This window comes from Spinacia oleracea, chromosome 4 (genome assembly GCF_020520425.1).
Source record: "Spinacia oleracea cultivar Varoflay chromosome 4, BTI_SOV_V1, whole genome shotgun sequence".
In the NCBI taxonomy this organism is placed as follows: domain Eukaryota; kingdom Viridiplantae; phylum Streptophyta; class Magnoliopsida; order Caryophyllales; family Amaranthaceae; genus Spinacia; species Spinacia oleracea.
The window spans coordinates 51,956,359-51,975,919 of NC_079490.1; the positions used below are offsets into that span (position 1 = coordinate 51,956,359).

The following is a 19,561-nucleotide window of genomic DNA, read 5'->3' on the forward strand; positions in this document are numbered from 1 at the left end:
GGTTCTAAAAGAGGTAGCTTGGTGTAATAAGCTGATGCGATATTAGTGTGTGTTTAATACTTCAATGCAGAGTGGGTATTGTTGAGCTAGTTAAATAATTTTCCTATGAATTCTCAATCTTTGAGTATATGTTTAAGGCTTGCAGTAATGGCTTTTGGTTAAACATCAATCATTTATGAGTGTCCATTGGCTAATGAAAAACTTGCTTGAATTTACAAATGAAAAACTTAAGCAAAGTCTGTAATTCTGGAGTCTTGTTTTTACTTGGTGGATTTCATTTTATCTTTTGAGCATTCTTGTTTACTACCAGCCAATCAGTCATCTTTGAAAGGATGATTGAGTTGGAATACTTCAAAGCCATAAGCTCACTGTCATCGTTAAATGATTATTAGACATCGATCAGTTCCTTAATAACTATGGCTCACTGGCATTTAATCCCAGCTCCTACTATCTCTTATTTGTATACCAGATGGCACGGCAGGCATAACAATTTTTTTGGTTTTTTTTGAGGGATAACATTCTTTAGTGCTTGAAGTGAGGGAAAAGTCAGAATCTGCCCATCCTGATTGAAATAACTTTTTGTTTTTGCTTCTGCTTCTGATCATGTTGACTATATGAAATGGACTTAAAACAACATTTGAAGCAGATAGTTCATGAATTCAAGATATTGAATTATTGCTGTTGCTCGGAATATTGAATTATTGCTATTGTTGTTCCTGTTCTCTCCTTGTAAAAGATGACCGTAATTCGCTTCTGATTATTGCAGGAACACCCTAGATTTTTTGTTAATTTTATGTGTATAATCATAAAATTTATTGTTTGACTTGTTTGAAGTAATATTATTATAAATTAATCAATTTTGTATATTTTCATTTTCAGGACCCCTTGCTGGTATTGCTAGTTTCTTGAACCAAAACATCCATTTGAACTATCAAGGCGTGAGTTCTTCTACTAGGTGAGCATAATCTCCCGACTGTCATTCTCCTCTTCCATTTTAATTTAATATAATTTTCTTATATGTGAGTTTTGAGATAATTTATTAATAGCTTTTGTAGGTTTACAAATTGTTTCTTATTAGTTGTTTGTGTTATTTATTTGCCGAGTTAGGTTCATATAAAACATGTAATTAGTTTAAAATGAATCATTAGGTTCATTAGTTAAAAAATGGGAGCGACAATGTTTCATTTTAGCTTAAATATGTCCATAACGACCCAACAAGCCTAAAACGTGCATAACTTGATTGGAATGAGTCTTAGAAAGTTTAAACTAAGCATATAAAACATGTAATTAGTTCTAAATGAGTCCTTATGTTCATTTGTTCAAAAATGGGAGCGAAAATGTCTCATTTTAGCCTAAATATGTCCATAACGACCCAACAAGCCTATAACGTGCATAACTTGATTGGAATGAGTCTTAGAAATTTTAAACAAAGCATATAAAACATGCACTAGAGGAAAAAACCTCAAGTGCGGGCTCATTTTAAGGGGTTTAGTGCGGGTTTTTACATGTGCAGCACATGGCCTGCCCGCACTTGATGTTTCTCAAGTGCTGCCAATTTGGAAAATGAGCCCGCACTTGACATATTTTGTGCTACCAATTTTAGAATGTAAGCCCGCACTTGACATATTTGGTGCTGCCAAATTTGAAAATGAGCCCGCACTTGACATTTTTGGTGCTGCCAAATTTGAAAATGAGCCCGCACTTGACATAGAAATGGGCAGCACAAGCATAAAAATAAACAGCACTTGATATATAAATGAGCCGCACTTGGCTTATAAATGAGTCGCTCTTGGCCTATAAATGAGCCGCACTTGATCTAGATTTGTTGTATAACCAATTTTCCTGCTACATATTACAATTGGACCGCGCCACTGATTAACCTCCATACGTCACATAAAAAGTATCCAATTATATAGAAAATTAAATTAAATAGTATATAATTGTAAATATAAAAGTCGATTACATTACAATCATATAAAAAACTAGCAACCATAATTTCAGATTCAGTGCAAGAAAATATCAAACACAATCACTGGTAATGAAGTTTGCCAACATTTCCCGAACTTCATCTATCTCCTCAAAGGTGAAAGGCCGCTCCCTCGGATTATTGAATACCTTAAATAGATCGACAATCAAAAAACATATATACACTTTAGTTATATTATAAATATAGAATCGTACAATAAATATATTAAGACTTAATTTGTTCATAACAAATAAATAATGAACCGTATAATAATAAAATTGGTTAATTTCGGTCCCAACTTTCACTAATTAACTTAAATAAGTATTATAAAGTCCTTCCATGTTTAATACACTTAGTTTTATGTTTCAAAGATACATTCTCACCCATTTTGGTGAAATAATCCTCGTTAGTTCATTATCGGTCACATTTTGACTAAAATGGCTAATTTCGGTGCCAAGTTTCAACTAATGAACTTAAATGAGTATTTTAAAGTCTTTCTATTTTAATACACTTATTTTATGTTTCAAAGACTCATTTTCACCCATTTTGGTGAAATTATGCACATTTAAGCGTCGTTAGTTCATTATCGATCACATTTTGACTAAAATGGCTAACTTCGGTCCCAACTTTCAACTAAAATGAGTATTTTAAAGTCCTTCCATGTTTGATACACTTACTTTTATGTTTCAAAGACTCATTCTCACCCATTTTGGTGAAGTTATGCACATTTAAACCTCGTTAGTTCATTATCAGTCACATTTTGACTAAAATGGCTAATTTCGGTCCCAACTTTCAACTAATGAACTTAAATAAGTATTTTAAAGTCTTTCCATGTTTGATACACTTATTTTTATGTTTCAAATACTCATTATCACCCATTTTGGTGAACTTATGCACATTTAAGACTCGTTTGATCATTATCGGTCACGTTTTGACTAAAATGGCTAATTTCGGTCCCAACTTTCAACTAATAAACTTATATGAGTATTTTAAAGTTTTTCCATGTTTGATACACTTATTTTATGTTTCAAAGACTCATTCTCACCCATTTTGGTGAAGTTACGCACATTTAAGCCTCGTTAGTTCATTATCGGTCACATTTTGACTAAAATGGCTAATTTCGGTCCCAACTTTCATCTAATGAACTTAAATGAGTATTTTGAAGTCTTTCCATGTTCAAAACACTTAATTTTATGTTTCAAATACTCATTCTCACCCTTTGGCGAAGTTATGTACATTTAAACCTCATTATTTCATTATCGGTCACATTTTAACTAAAAGGGCTAATTTCGGCCCCAACTTTCAACTAATAGACTTAAATGAGCATTTTAAAGTCTTTCCATGTTTAATACACTTAGCTTTATGTTTCAAAGACTCATTCTCACCCATTTTGGTGAAGTTATGCACATTTAAGCCACGTTAGTTCATTATCGGTCACATTTTGACTAAAATGGCTAATTCCGGCCCCAACTTTCAACTAATGAACTTAAATGAGTATTTTAAAGTCTTTCCATGTTTAATACACTTAGTCTTATGTTTCAAAGACTCATTCTCAGCCATTTTAGTGAAATAATGCACATTTAAGCCTCGTTAGTTCATTATCAGTCAAATTTTGACTAAAATGACTAGTTTCGGTCCCAACTTTCAACTAATGAACTTAAATGAGTATTTTAAAGTCTTTCTATGTTTAATACACTTAGTTTTATGTTTCAAAGACTCATTCTCACCATTTTGGTGAAGTTATGCACATTTAAGCTTCGTTTGATCATTATCGGTCACATTTTGACTAAAATGGCTAATGTCGGTCCCAACTTTCAACTAATAGACTTATATGAGTATTTTAAAGTTTTTCCATGTTTGATACACTTAGTTCATGTTTCAAAGACTCATTCTCACCAATTTTGGTGAAGTTATGCACACTTAAGGCTGGTTAGTTCATAATCGGTCACATTTTGACTAAAATGGCTAATTTCGGTCCCAACTTTCATCTAATGAACTTTAATGAGTATTTTAAAGTCTTTCCATGTTCAAAACACTTAGTTTTATGTTTCAAATACTCATTCTCACCCATTTGGTGAAGTTATGTACGTTTAAGCCTCATTATTTCATTATCGGTCACGTTTTGACTAAAATGGCTAATTTCGGTCCTAACTTTCAACTAATGAACTTAAATGAGTATTTTAAAGTCTTTCCATGTTTAATACACTTAGCTTTATGTTTCAAATACTCATTCTCACCCATTTGGTGAAGTTATGTACGTTTAAGCCTCATTATTTCATTATCGGTCACGTTTTGACTAAAATGGCTAATTTCGGTCCTAACTTTCAACTAATGAACTTAAATGAGTATTTTAAAGTCTTTCCATGTTTAATACACTTAGTTTTATGTTTAAAAAATTCATTTTCACCTACTTTGGTCAATTTATGCATATATAAGACTTGTTTGATCATTATAGGTCAAATTTTCACTAAAATGACTTATTTCGATCCCAACTTTCAACTAATGAATTTAAATGATTATTTTAAACCATTTACAAGTTTAATACACTTAGCTTTATGTTTGCAAGACTCGTTCTCACCCACTTTGGTCAATTTATGCACATATAAAACTCGTTTGATCATTATAGGTCAAATTTTCACTAAAATGGATTATTTCGATCTCAACTTTCAACTAATGAACTTAAATGATTATTTTAAACCCTTTACATGTTTAATATATTTATTTTAATGTTTCATGTATTCATTCTCACCTACTTTATGTACATATAGGACTAGTTTGCTCATTATCAGTCACATTTTGACTAAAATGGTTTATTTCGGTCCTAACTTTCAACTAATGAACTAAAATAAGTATTTTAAAGCTTTTCCATTTTCAACACACTTGTTTTTATGTTTCAAAGACTCATTATCACCCATTTAGGTCAAGTTATGCACATATTAGTTAAGTTATGCACATTTAAGGCTCATTAGTTCATTATATTTCATATTTTGATTAAAATGGCTTATTTCGCTCCTAACTTTCAACTAATGAACTAAAATAAGTACTTTAAACCCTTTAAATGTTTAATAGACTTAGATTTACACTTTAAAGACTAAATATCATCTAATTTGGTCAAGTTGTGCACATTAAAAGCTCGTTTGATCATTATAGGTCACATTTTGACTAAAATGACTTATTTCGGTCCCAACTTTCAATTAATGAACTTAAATTAGTATTTTAAACCCTTTAGATATTAAATATACTTTTTTAATGTTCCTAGGACTCATTTTCACCTAATTTGGTAAAGATATGCTCATATAAGGCTGGCTTGATCATTATAGGTAACATTTCGACTAAAATGGCTTATTTTGCACGCAATTTTCAACTATTGCACCTAAATAAGTATTTTGTGCCCTTTACATGTTTAATATACTTAGTTTTATGTTTCAAAGAATCATTCTCACCTACTTTGGTCAAGTTATGCACATTTAAGATTTATTTGATAATTACAGGTCACATTTTGACTAAAATGACTTATTTAAGTCCCAACTTTCAACTAATGAACCAAATATGTATTTTAAACCCTTTTCATGTTTATTAGACTTATTTTAATGTTTCTAAACTTATTCTCACCTACTTTGGTCAAGTTATGCACATTTAAGGCTAGTTTGTTCGTTACATGTCATATTTTGGTCAAGTTATACACGTTTAAGGCTTGTTTGATCATTTCAGGTCTTATTTTGACTAAAATAACTTATTTCGGTCCCAAATTACAACTAATATTAGGCGTTCTTTTAATGGCTTCAGTACCTACGGGATTATATTAACAATTAATTACCTCCTCATTACTAGCATTGTAAGCCTCCATATAGCCTTCTCATACTCCACCTTGAGCTCTACAAATTTATCCTGATATGACTTCTTCTCCTGCACAATACCAAATACGCAAACATTTAGTACCATCAAAAAAAGATAAGGTAAAAAAAAAACATAGCACAATCAAACTTCAGATTAATTCTCCAAAACTAACCTCATTAGTCATGGACTTCCACATTCCTCCAGCTTCCTTGGAAACCTATGCAGTTCAAATTAGAGAACCTTTAAGCAACTGCAAACCTTGGAATCAGGATGCTCTTCCTTGTACACCTTCAGAGAATCCTCCATGTTAGCAAAACAAAAATAGCAATCAGCCCAATTTTCACAAGTGTAAAGAAGATTATAAACATTCAATGAAGTATTAACACAAGGAATTTACAGGATCAGAAAGTAGCCACTCATTGGGCGCTTCAGCATGTTAGGATCCTTGACTTTGCTAAGATTTCTCTTCTTTGGCTTCGACTCAGAACTGCTACAGATGACGAGGCTGGTTTCCTGCTATCAAGTGTAGAAGGTCTGTTTACTATCAGCAATCCAAAAACTACCAGTATAATTTCAAATGATCAAACACAAAATAAAACCTCTCAGTTGGCTTCTTCTTAATCTCAGCTGGTTTTTTCCATGACTGTTGCATCTGAATAGAAAAAGTACACAAGAGAATAACACCTAAAATATCACAAACATAGAATGAACCACAAATAGATGAAATCAGATCAATCACAACATGAAAACAACCATACCAAGATTCATCTTGATTTTCGCATCAACACTACTGTTGTGCATGTCAATAAGAGCTAGTGGGCACACTGCTTTTGCATTCCTCACTGCCAAAGATATGAAAACAGTCTCTTGTTAAACCAACTTCGCATCAACACTAGCAATCACCAACACAGTAGCTAAACAGATCGACATTCAGACTAGCTAGCAATATAAACATCACAGTAAACAGAAGTTTAGTTTAGTTTTGTAATTAGTTTTCTATTTAGTCAGCCGCAACCGTAAAACAAAAAAAAAATTGGAATCAAATTAGTTTAGTTTTTCAATTAGTTTTCCATTTATTCAACCGCAACCCTAAAACAAAACAAAAAAAATACACAGCCAGCCTGCACACAAGAGCAATAGCTTCATAAAACCAGACTGCATCCACCAAAGAAGCACAGCATTAAAAACACAAGCAGAAGCAAAACATGGGCTGACTTGTGCACGTGTAGGTGATATTTTCTTCCCTTCAGGTACATATCCCTCACATAGGGCTCCTCACCATTTGATATCTTTGGAGCCTTTGCAGCATCACTCTCAAAAATAGCATAGCACAACACCATAACCAATTCCAGCAATATCGAATACATTATTCACACTTTCGCATTGTATCAAAATGTATCCCATCATTCTACCACCATAATCATAACAGGTTAACAGGTTTACCTTCTCAATTTCATAGTTTCATGAGTAGCCTCAGTGCAAATGTGCAATACAATGAATTTGTCAACTATATGTAGAAAACCACAGCAGAATATACAAACACATCTGAATTTCATAAATTTTAGGCTGGAAACAAAAATTGGATACCACAATTGTAGTTTTAACTTAGTCAATATCACCACATAAATCTTATAATGCAAAAATAATCACGTTTTAGCAGAAAATTACTTGAAAAAACAAATTAAATTCAACAAATGAACAATTAAAATTTGAAAATTTCTGAAATCGAAAACAAAAGAGAGAAAGAGAGAACCTTGGAAAGGACACATTGCCGAAGAGATTGCAAAAGTTGAAGGCATTTCTCCTGATCGTAATTGGAATCAACCACGCAATTGAGAAGATCCAATGCCTCTTTTCCACACACTGGTTTAGCTGCTTCCATTTTTTCAGATTGAAGAACAACAAATTTGGGGGTTTAGCTGCTTCCATTTTTTCAGATTGAAGAACAACGTCGACGCGGCTGGAAGAGGAACCCTTCGTCGGTGGGGCGACACCAGCGGTGGCGCGACAAGTCGTTGGGTGTGTTCAGCGGTGGGTGAACAGCAACCGAGAACGAGAAGGGGAAGGAGGAAAGCGGGAAACGAAAAAAAAAATGGAAACCTTAGCTTTTAGGAAATATTTTGTGCTGCTCATTTGTAAATGAGCCCGCACTTGAACTCAAGTGCTGCCAATTTTCTTAAATGAACCCGCACTTGTGAAATTGTATTTTTTTTTTTTTTTTTAGTGAACTCAAGTGCTGCCAATTTTCTAAAATGAGCCCGCACTTGTGAAATTGTATTTTTTTTTTTTTTTAGTGATCTCAAGTGCTGCCAATTTACTAAATGAGCCGCACTTGATGGGAAACACATGACGATTTTTCCTCTAGTGATGTAATTAGTTTTAAATGAGTCCTTAGGTTCATTAGTTAAAAAATGAGAGCGAAAATGTCTCATTTTAGCCTAAATATGTCTTTAACGACCCAACAAGCCTAAAACGTGCATAACTTGATTGGAATGAGTCTTAGAAAGTTTAAACAAAGCATATAAAACATGTAATTAGTTTAAAATGAGTCCTTAGGTTCATTAGTTCAAAAATGGGAGCGAAAATGTCTCATTTTAGCCAAAATATGTTCATAACGACCCAACAAGCCTATAACGTGCATAACTTGATTGGAATGAGTCTTAGAAATTTTAAACAAAGCATATAAAACATGTAATTAGTTTTAAATGAGTCCTTAGGTTCATTAGTTAAAAAATGAGAGCGAAAATGTCTCATTTTAGCCTAAATATGTCCATAACGACCCAACAAGCCTAAAACGTGCATAACTTGATTGGAATGAGTCTTAGAAAGTTTTAATAAAACATGTAATTAGTTTAAAATGAATCATTAGGTTCATTAGTTCAAAAATGGGAGCGACAATGTCTCATTTTAGCTTAAATATGTCCATAACGACCCAACAAGCCTAAAACGTGCATAACTTGATTGGAATGAGTCTTAGAAAGTTTAAACTAAGCATATAAAACATGTAATTAGTTCTAAATGAGTCCTTAGGTTCATTAGTTCAAAAATGGGAGCGAAAATGTCTCATTTTAGCCTAAATATGTCCATAACGACCCAACAAGCCTATAACGTGCATAACTTGATTGGAATGAGTCTTAGAAATTTTAAACAAAGCATATAAAACATGTAATTAGTTTTAAATGAGTCCTTAGGTTCATTAGTTAAAAAATGAGAGCGAAAATGTCTCATTTTAGCCTAAATATGTCCATAACGACCCAACAAGCCCAATGATTTGTTGCCTTTTTAATTTCCTTGTATGAAAAAACTCTGGCTGCATTCCAGTTTCTGATTTCAGCTTCTGCCTCTGAGCATTGCAGTATAATACGCATGTTAGGAAGAAGAAGACACGTTTTACAATTAACGTTAGAATTGAACATAGGAGCTCAGAATCAAGAATTACATACTTTCTGTGTTACTTAATGTTGGTGTTTTCTTTCTCCTATAAAAAAACACCAAAAAACCAATCAACATAACCACACATATGCTTCCGAAAACTGCACCAAATATGATGGCTATATGCATATGGCCTCTGTGCTTTCTTTCAGGAACCACAGTAAATTGAGGTGCCTCGATTGAAGCATCTCCTGGGCTGTTGCACACATTTTTAGAGAAAGACAGGCACAAATTTCCTGATGTCCTGAACCACAAGTACACTCAAGGTTAATTAATGGTTTCAACAAGCTGATACACTAGGGAAGTAACTAGAGAACTAAAGCATCATAATTTCCTACCTGAGAAACAAATCCTCTTTCTTCAAAGACTGCGGAAGAGGCCCTCGCAATTTATTGTTTTCCAGGTTCCTGAAAAATGGTCTCTTTTTCTTTAATTACAAAGTGTTCACTCAAAGTTGGAAATTATACCAATTCAAGCAAAATGTAATCTCTTACAGTAGATGAAGATACTTTAAAGCTCCCAACTCGTCAGGAACTGTTCCTCGTAAGCTGTTATTCTTCAGGTCCCTTCCAGAAAGAAACCACTTAACTAGTGTTAGACAATTACAGTTACTGAGGAGATCACTTTCTACAGTTTAGGACTAACATGACTCACAAAACTTGAAGATTCACCAGGCTATCCAGATCTGTCCCAAAGGAAGTGAGATCGTTGAAACTCAGATTCCTACAAGTAGAAGTTATTGCAGTAAAAATACCCATTTACCACACCAAAAACTAAGTAATTCAAGTAACGTACAGCCTGACTGAAGCTTACAGTTGCTCGATGTGTAGCAGACCATTCAAGTTTTGTAGCTTTCCTGTTAGTGATGTGTTATGCAAGTCCCTGCGGCATTTAGCAACAACGGTTTGATATAAGAAATAAAGGTATGCTAGTAGTTTAGTACCTTAGCAGATTTACAGCAATAAAGTAACTTACAGTATTCTGAGATCTAGCAGATCACCAAAGGCAGGACTGATTGACCTCAAGTTTATACCAGATAGTTCTCTACAGAAATGGCCGACTGTTAGCCAGGATTAGCAGAGTATAATCAAAGGAAGTATGTTTCAAAATTTGGCTTCACCTACATAGATGTGACAAGATTTCCATCACATGTTATATGATTCCATGGTTTAGGAAAGCATGGATCTTCCTCCCATCCTAAATCTAAACCTGTGTATTGCTGAATAACCTCTAGAGCTGAGACTGCAAAATCACAAAATAAGCAATATAATTTTAGAAATATTAACAAAAGATATCTCCTGAATGGAATAATAATAACTAAATAGCAGCTGTTACCTGTGGTTGAAGAAGTCTCTGGAGGTAAATCAACCATCTGAAACACCTCGATAGCATTGATAAGTCCACGTACTTTTTTCAAATTTACTACCTTATAAAATTTTAATTTAAAATTATCACCTTATAAAATCACAAACTTTCAAAGTTTTGGAGGGTAATGTTCAGTCCCCTAACTTGTTCCACAATGAAATGTAAAACACTGGAGTTTCTGCTGGTTACAGTGTAATTTGATCGAACAATTCCTTTGTTAGCCAATATGTTAAACCTGGAGGAAACTGGTACAATCCCAGCAAAATAGAGAACTATATAGTAATTTCCAAGCTCCTCTAAGGGCAGATCATATGTCAACAATTTTTTTCTCTCGAGCAGTCTGGCGGTTTGCAAAACAACCATAGGCGGCACCCTCAGTTGCTAAGGAGGCATTGAGGCTAAATTTGGTATAAAGAGGAACTGACAAATGGGAGGGGGAAAAATCTTCATCAGCATCCCATACACGATCATATCGATCCAAAGGGTACCTGTTCATGTCTAAATTGATCAATAAGAGAATACACCTTACATATACGATTACTAATTAAGGAAGAAAATTACCTAAGAGACCCATTGGTATAACCACAATTAATCCTGTAGCACTTCCTCAGAAAGTTCTTCTGAGGCCCACCCAGACCACTGTTTTAAGCTCCTCGAGGAAGAGGGCGAAGTTCTAGTGAAGAAATTACAGGGTCTGCACCATTTGGTATGTGAAACAAACAAAATGGCACATAATCCTTAGATAGTGTCCATATAAATTCCTTTGATCTTATGGTTAATGACCCTATGTTTGCATATGAAGGTACTAATTAAAGTTTGTACTCCTTAAATCTCTTAATTTGAAAATATTTGCTTTGACACATATATACGTGCCTCATTTGTGTAAATAGTGTGCTCAACAAGTTGATGCAGTGGATAGTGGTTATTATGTGATGAAATACATGCATGATGTTGTCACAGTGTACAATGAATACAAGGATAATTTGTCTGAGGTACGTGAACTTATTTAATTAGGTATAAGATTCAATTTTCTCTTAAATTAGTTTTCGAGTAATTAATACCAAGTTTTTGTTTTTTGAAGGGTTATGTACAAAGAGAAATGCCATATTCTGATGAGGAGTTAGAAGAAACTCGAGAACAATGGGCAAAGTATTTTAAGGACAACTATTTGATAGATGCCGGCGAATGAGTTTGTTGTCTAGCTAGTATTGTTATGTTTTATGTTTTTGTTATGTGTTGGATATGACGGTGGATGCTACTTGGAGCATATATATGGTTGTTGGAACATATATGTATGTTATGTCTTATATACAGGTCTTTATAAATTCCCGTTTTGCCGGGTTTCGCAAATTACAAGGGAAACTATGGCAAAAATTTTGCAACCTATTAAACTATTTATAATGTTTTTATTATAATTTTTTGTCAAAATAATAGGATTGTCCAGGGATAAATATATAAATATGCATCTGATCGTAGCTATTATATTTATTTATTTATTTTTTTAAAAAAAATATTAATTGCAGCGCGTGTGATAGAACCAAGCTGCAAAATGATAACTAATAGCAGCGCGTATTTCACAACAAGGCGTTGCAACTACTTTTTATTTGCAACTTATATGGATTGACCTGCGCTGTAACTAATACACTATTTACAACTTATACAGGTATACCCGCGCTGCAATTAACCTATTATTTGCAGCGAACATAGGCGCTGCAAAAAATATTACGGTATTTACAGCCATCACAATTGCAGCGCGCGAAAACGCTGCAAAAATCCCGTTTTACCCGCGCTGCAAATGTGATTTTTTCTACTAGTGGCGACAACTCTTACCTTATGTTCAAGAGCAAGCATCGAGCGACAAAGGAATTAGGAAACGCACACTTGTCCCTAAGGACAAGTGAGAGACTGAAGGAAATAATGCCCATGGTCCAAGTATGCATTTAATGTTAAGTCTAATAAATGCGGTTCAGTATTAATTAACAAGTTAATAAATTCAGTGAGATCAAGTGAGCTGAATGCCTAGCTAGAGGCCGCTTCAGTTCAAGTGGAATTAATGATATTAATCCACAGCTTACTCTTGATTGAACCCGTAGGGTCACACAAATAGTACGTAAACGGATCAAGTATTTAATGGCATTAAATACTCCATCTATGGATATTCGGAATCGACGGATCTTGGTTTCAGTGGGAGCTAAGATCGTCAAAGGCAAGTAAATGAATACTCCGAAAACGATGATATTGCCGGAAACGGAAATATGGATCGTATCGGAAATATAAATATTATCCAAGTCGTAGATGTTGCCGGAAACGGAAACATTGTACGTATCGCAAAATATTATCGGAAATGGAAATATTACTGGAATCGGAAATATTGCCGGAAACGGAAATATTGTCAGATTCGGAAATTCGGAATCGGAAAATAATTCCGGAAACGGAAATATTAAATATTTGTTCGAAACGGAAATTAATTTAGGAATCGAAAATGTTAAATATTGTTCGTATCGGAAATGAAATCCGGAATCGGGAATTTAATCGGAAGCGTATCATACGAATTAGCATCGGACGAGACTTGCTAGACGAAGGCCCGGCACAAACCCTGGCCCTCGCCCAGCAAGCCATATGCATCAAACCACACGCCAAAGCCTCGCCAGGCCCAGCGCAAGGCCAGGCCCAGCAAGGCGTGGCGCGCGCGCGCAGCAAGTGGGCTGCAAAGCAATGGGCTGGGCGCCGTGCAGTTCGTGTGGGCCGCGAGGCATGCGCGCGGGCTGTGCGGTGCTCGTGCTCGTGTGTGTGTGTAGACACCTACTTTTGTCCCCATTCCCGAAAGGGAAAGGTTCGATGATGAAAGCGTAAATCTCCACTTGACAACGCATCTCCTATAAAATAACGAATCTCAATTCCCCTTTTCATTTCACCCGAAACCTGCTATTTATGGAAACCTGCTAAAAATAGTAACTGCCGTAAAGGGTAGCTTCTAAAAGCGGCAAGTCATAAAAGATAGAAACCTGTCAGAATTAGGTGTTGCACTCCAACGTAAATCCTAAATGAGATAGAAAACTGCGAGAATCCTATTCCTAATATGATTCGGAAATAAGAGTTACGTATTAATTAAAATCCTAACGAGCCTAGAGTTCGTAACGGGCCCAGACGCATCCCGTCACAAGATTAATACGCACTAAAAGACTTGATTAAGTCTCAAACACTACGGATTTCAGGAATCCGAATCTGACTAAGAAAACAGCCCAGACCCTATTTTCAACGCCTGGCTCTGGGCGCCGAAATCTTCGGCGCCCAGGCCTGGGCGCTGAAAATACCTGGGTACGTGTTTTTTCCTAATTCTTTGTGGATTAGAACTCTGCGATTCTATCTTCCACGAACTCTTCCCTATAAATACAGCCCCAAATTCGACGTGAAAAGGACACACAACACACAATTATATTCTGAGTATTGACTCCAACCCTTAGCCTAAGCCTCACGCTGCGAAATTGTTCACGCGTTATGTCGCAATCGATCCATAAATCGAACAGAACGTATCCTGTCCCATAATTGAGATTCGTTAAATAAAAAGGAGAAATAGCAAAGTCAAAGTGGTTAGTTTTCTGAGAACCGTGACGCACCTCTCAAGGGTGCGTCGTAATGTGTCCCTTTTCGATGATTTAATTGCTTTCCTCGCCCTTTTTATGAACTGTTAAACTAAATAAATCTGATTGTTCTATCACGCCTAACAAATATAATATTTTTGGGAAATTGGATTATCATGCTAGGTCCCTTAATGCAATCTAAATCAGATAATCGCGATCGATCTAGTATTATATGTTGCATATTGCTAAAATCAACTCAGATTAGTTTAATAGTTAACGCATGTCCCTTCAATTATTTATGCTGAGCTAGTAAGGATATCCTGCCTCTGGAGTTATCGACGAGCGAAGTACTCCTCTCGGTAGTTACAGTCCCCCGAACCCTCAATCTCTACCTTGCGGGTGTATGTTGAGAGATCCCCACACCAGGGATCACAAGGGAACCTACGGCCGTCGTGGTCAAACATAATTGCACTCCCTTTATGTCACGATAACCGGGTTTTGTCAGTTTTTCTCATTGTCGTTAAAAACTGAATGGCGACTCCTATATTACTAGTCAATTGGGTGTAAACTCACAGGAAATCCAATTACACTTGATTGAATAAAAAGAATCGTCACACCCACGAGGGACGAGGTCACGCATTAGCCTCGCGCTTTTTCGACCCCCTCACAGTGGCGACTCGACTGGGGATAGTGAAGGAAATACTCGTGCTTGTAGGTAATCAAAATAGCCGAAGGGTGAAACGATCCTACCTCGCGTTTATTTCCCCATCAAGTTGGGACGACCTGAAAATCAGCATATTAATGTGAACGGGCAGAACCGCATAACGAATCTCGGATCCCTCGGGAGTTGGGACTAAGGATACCTTTTTTCTCCAATAGGGGGGTGCATACGCCGCGCATGTTACCCCCTCGGTACTTGTGCAGGTAGTACACCTATCCCGAACCCAATCGCTCGCTCATTAGGTCCCTCTCGCCTGCATGCCCCCTTGGCTTGCACTTGCGGGTTGGCCTCTTGAGCGAAATTGGTCTGTTGAAGACACTACCTCGACCGGGGCATGTGTTGGATCTACGATAGAAGCGGTACCGAGCCAGGCGCAAATACTACCCATAGAAGCCTATCATAAACTACGTGACATATTTAATTTTCAAATCCATGTTTGTAATGTACTTATGTGTAGCGAACTATGTGACTATGTTATGATTGTGCGTACGAATAATGCTAGACAAATAATGCTAGAAAACCAACGACCTTAAAAATTTCCCAAACATTCATGAAACAATTGGCCAAAGAGTTATACCAAAATACGTGTTCCGCAAGCCCGAACGATCGCCACAAAAATAAGCGACGCTCGGGATGGCCGTAACGAATCCCACGAACGCTGCACAACGCGTAAAGGACGTTATAAGGCAAGCACGTAAAATCGAAGTCGCATAAACAAAAGTAGACGCAAACAGAAAACGAGAACCAGCCAGGGACGCATTTTCAACGCCCCTGGCTGGGCGCCAAAATTTCTCACGCCCACTGTTGGGCGCTGAAGTTGCTGCCTCCGCGCATAAAAAAAATATACGTAGCAAAAAAAAAAAAAAAAACTTTTCGTAAAATTTGCTGCAAGGGCGTATGAAAAGGCACTCGATTCTAAAAGCGACTAAAAAAATAAAAATAAATAACTCTTTGTGTCGTTGTTAGGCCTCCTACGACGACAATGCTCAGCACCGAAACCGAACATGCTAATTAAAACGACCTTGAATGTCACATGGGCAAAATATTCAAAAAATAATGTTCGAATAAAGTCTTCAAGAAAAAATAATCTTCAAATAAAAAAAAAAATCCGAGTCTAGACTAGGCTATGCCAAGGTACAATCTAAATCCTAAGTCTTAGTTGTCTTATCCATAGAATCGGTCCTAATACTTGGTGTCGTTCTGCAAACTAAAAGGTTAAACCATATTGAGTCTCCCTTCCTAACATTTAAATCAATAAGCACCCATATGTAATTGTCATCCCTTGCTAAGAGTCTACGGCCTCAATACTCTCTCTCACCAATAAAAAGAATATATTATAGTATTTGCAAAATGGAAACGGTCACATTCTGGAAATCATTCCCCCATAGTCGCACAACCCCCAAAGTGAACCTAAGGTGTTAATACCATCGGCAAAGAAAAATTAATGGCCCTAAGGCTTATAATCACATTGGGTCACGACTATCATAGTCCTCTCGAGTCACTCGCTCCTTTAAATACTCCTAAGTACGGACTAAAAGATTTTCCATGAATGCAACCTGACAAACCATGAAAATACCCAAATCGGCATGCCATAAGGCTACCATTGGCGTAAAGCAATACACACTAAGAGAGAAGCCGCACTAATGATTCTAGCCTTGCAAAAATAAAAATTCGATCTCCCCAATTAACTACCTTGCCAACATTAAGAAAAATGGCGCATGAAAAATGAACACCCAAGGGTTAAAATCTGAAGTGTCAACCAACGAAAGTTATGGCCCAATTAGCCTAAGTCTGAGAGTCGCTTGGTCAAGTATTATAGGCTTATGCCACGTCATTATTTTGAGTCTAGGCCACCTCCTTGTATTCATACACGGGTTATAATCAGAAAGATTAATGAAAGTTTGAGTCCAAATCACAACTTCCAATTAAATCCCGAAAACTGTAAAAAATTATTTTCGATGTAATTCTTTCGTTAAATTTCAATAAGGTAAAAACAAGATTTCGAATCTACGCTATTTGCACATTTTAAACGACTAAATACGCTTGCAAAGTAAGACGATTTAATGGCCCACCCTATGCCTGCTAGAATTAAAGGTCCACCCTAGGCCCTACTAAAATTAAAAGGTCCACTATAGGCCTACCAAACGAGGCTCACTCAGTCTCGCCTCGTGACTCAAAGACCACAACCATCTACCTTTTAGCCTAAATAAAAAGGGGAGGGAAATCTCGAGCGAAAAAGAAAAAAAAGAAAAAGAAATGGGAGAGCGAAAAGAGCGAGCCATGGAATACTTATCCCGTACCTCCCAAAAGTGCAACATTTACCCAAGTAAACGAAGGAAAAGAATTGAGTCCACCAATCCAAATCATAAAATTCTACGATGTCTACCCTTTCCAATCCTTATGCTCTTAGACGCCTTCGCTCTGGGGTCCCCGTTCAACTCATTTAACCCATCCATGTTCTCATTGCCATAACCCGAGAAACCATTACCTCAACTCTTGTTTTTGAACTTGTTATCAACCGCAAACCACGCACGGCCATTGACACGTGCGTCATGCCCATCATTTCCAAAGTCCAAACCTGCTCTTACACCACCATTAGCATAATGACCATATAACTTGTGTGGATACATCCTGTTGATATACCCTTGAGCCGTCCCCGTGCTACTCATTGACCTTGGTTGATTTAAACTCATGACACTAGCTTGAGGCTGCAAATTGTGAGCCCTAGCAGGTGTAGTCCTCATGCTTGTACCTATACAAATTATCCCAACTCATTCAACCCATCTTTCAAACCGTCTTGAGTCACGAATAAAAAAAAACAAGACCAATGAAAAGTACAAAAAATAATAAATAATAAAAAAGCAAACTTTGCAAAGCGCCTCTAAAAGTTCGTCTAAAAAAGAAAAGAAGCATTTAGCGCACCAAAAAAAAGAGATCCGCCCAGAAATAATTTTCAGCGCCCACAGCTGGGCACCGAAATCTTTAGCGCCCCAGCCTGGGCGCTGAATCTCTCTGCTCGCCAAATTTTGTCCAGAAGTGCTCGTCATTTTATCCACACATGCACGGAAAAATAACGAACACTTGGAGGGGTACAACACGTATTCAGATATACGTACCACCAAAAAAATACATGTACTCAAAAAAATATATAAAACAAATTTTTGGCTTACGGCAAGGCAGCAGATTAAAATAATAATAAACTTCACTTATTCTACCGTTTCAAATAATATGTTTCCACCTCAGAACATACTTGTTTAAAATCGGCATTCTATGAAACCATTTTCTAGGCTAAGAACTACGCAAGACCTGATTCCAAATTAAATCTATTTAAGGCGGATACGTAGGCAATCCATGATTCGGTCCAACCAATTTGCAAAAATGTTAAGAGCCTATAGAATAACAAGAATAAGAAATAGAGTCCCTTATTGAAATTTAATTACTTGCAACCCAAGTCGAAAGAAAAATTTGAGTCAAAGGAAGAATCCAAATCATCAAGATGCCAAAACGAGCACACATCGAAAAATAATAAGGGCACGTACCCTTGCCAGAAGGAGCACTCACACTCCTAGGCACTTAGCCAAGACTCAAAAGACCGCTTTGCCTCAATTTAATGGGGGCTAGCGCAAGCGTCCATGACCTCTAAAGTACTCGACTTGACCCTCCCTAAAGCGAACTAACTCACTTAAAGACCTTCTTTCACCACTAGACATAGTCGTTCGCTTAAAGACCTTCTTTCACCACTAGACACAGTCATGATCGCCAACAAGTAGTAAAGGCAGTAAGCTTGCAATAAAGAGGATTGTTCTATGGCATCGCCCCATCGTTCCTTCGAACTCAGGGCACCCGTTCATGGTAATTCAAATGCTTGCTAATCCCCTTTGAAAAAAAAAATCAGACATTATCAATAGAACTTGGCACTTAACCAAGGCTCACCCTACTCAGACATATGACATGGGCATCTAAAATCGAAATCTAAAAACATCATTAATGGGAAGACATAATAGCAACTGGGGGCTAAAAAAATTGAAATGAAATGCTAGGGAAAGAACTAAGTATACCTTAACCTTTTTGTGCAGACATACACCAAGTAAATCCAAGTCGATTTGAAAACGGTTTATATTCCCGCAATTCTGGAAAAGATGGCCTTAAAAGCCTAAAGCATATGCCAAACGGGCACAAGTATATCTTGACGCCTGCACCCTGGCTTCCAGCAAATCCTTAGACAGCATTCTAAAAAACGTAACAGTATTTTGATTCGCTCATGTAATCCTGTACGAACCCTTCTATAAGTCAACCTACTTAGGACACCTCGGATTGTACACAGTAGGACTCGGATTTCAAATAATTTTCAAAGACTTCTTCGAACATAATAAAGTGTCATTGATATGCGTTTATCTCAATGTTGCAAATGGGTCAAAGATATTTCTAAATATGATTATGAGTAAAGAAAGGCACCTAGCTTTTGGTCAAGGCACACTTCAACATGTGACTACCTTGACCATGGAAATGTCGCACAATACGACATTCACAAGAGAAGTAGCAGGTCACTACTCGAACATACCTCGCACTAAACGAGTCTGGTTCAAACTATTCATGATCCATGTCACCATGAATGCACAAAAACGTATGCAAGGCATTATAGCACCAAGCCAATCCCGT

The 19,561-nt window shown here is 36.5% G+C and overlaps 1 pseudogene; it reads right to left on the bottom strand.

The window, feature by feature from the left end:
- Window positions 1-1,789: 1,789 nt before the first annotated feature.
- LOC110804815 (probable LRR receptor-like serine/threonine-protein kinase At5g48740) lies at window positions 1,790-11,409 on the bottom strand (annotated as a pseudogene).
- Between the last annotated feature and the right edge of the window lie 8,152 nt (window positions 11,410-19,561).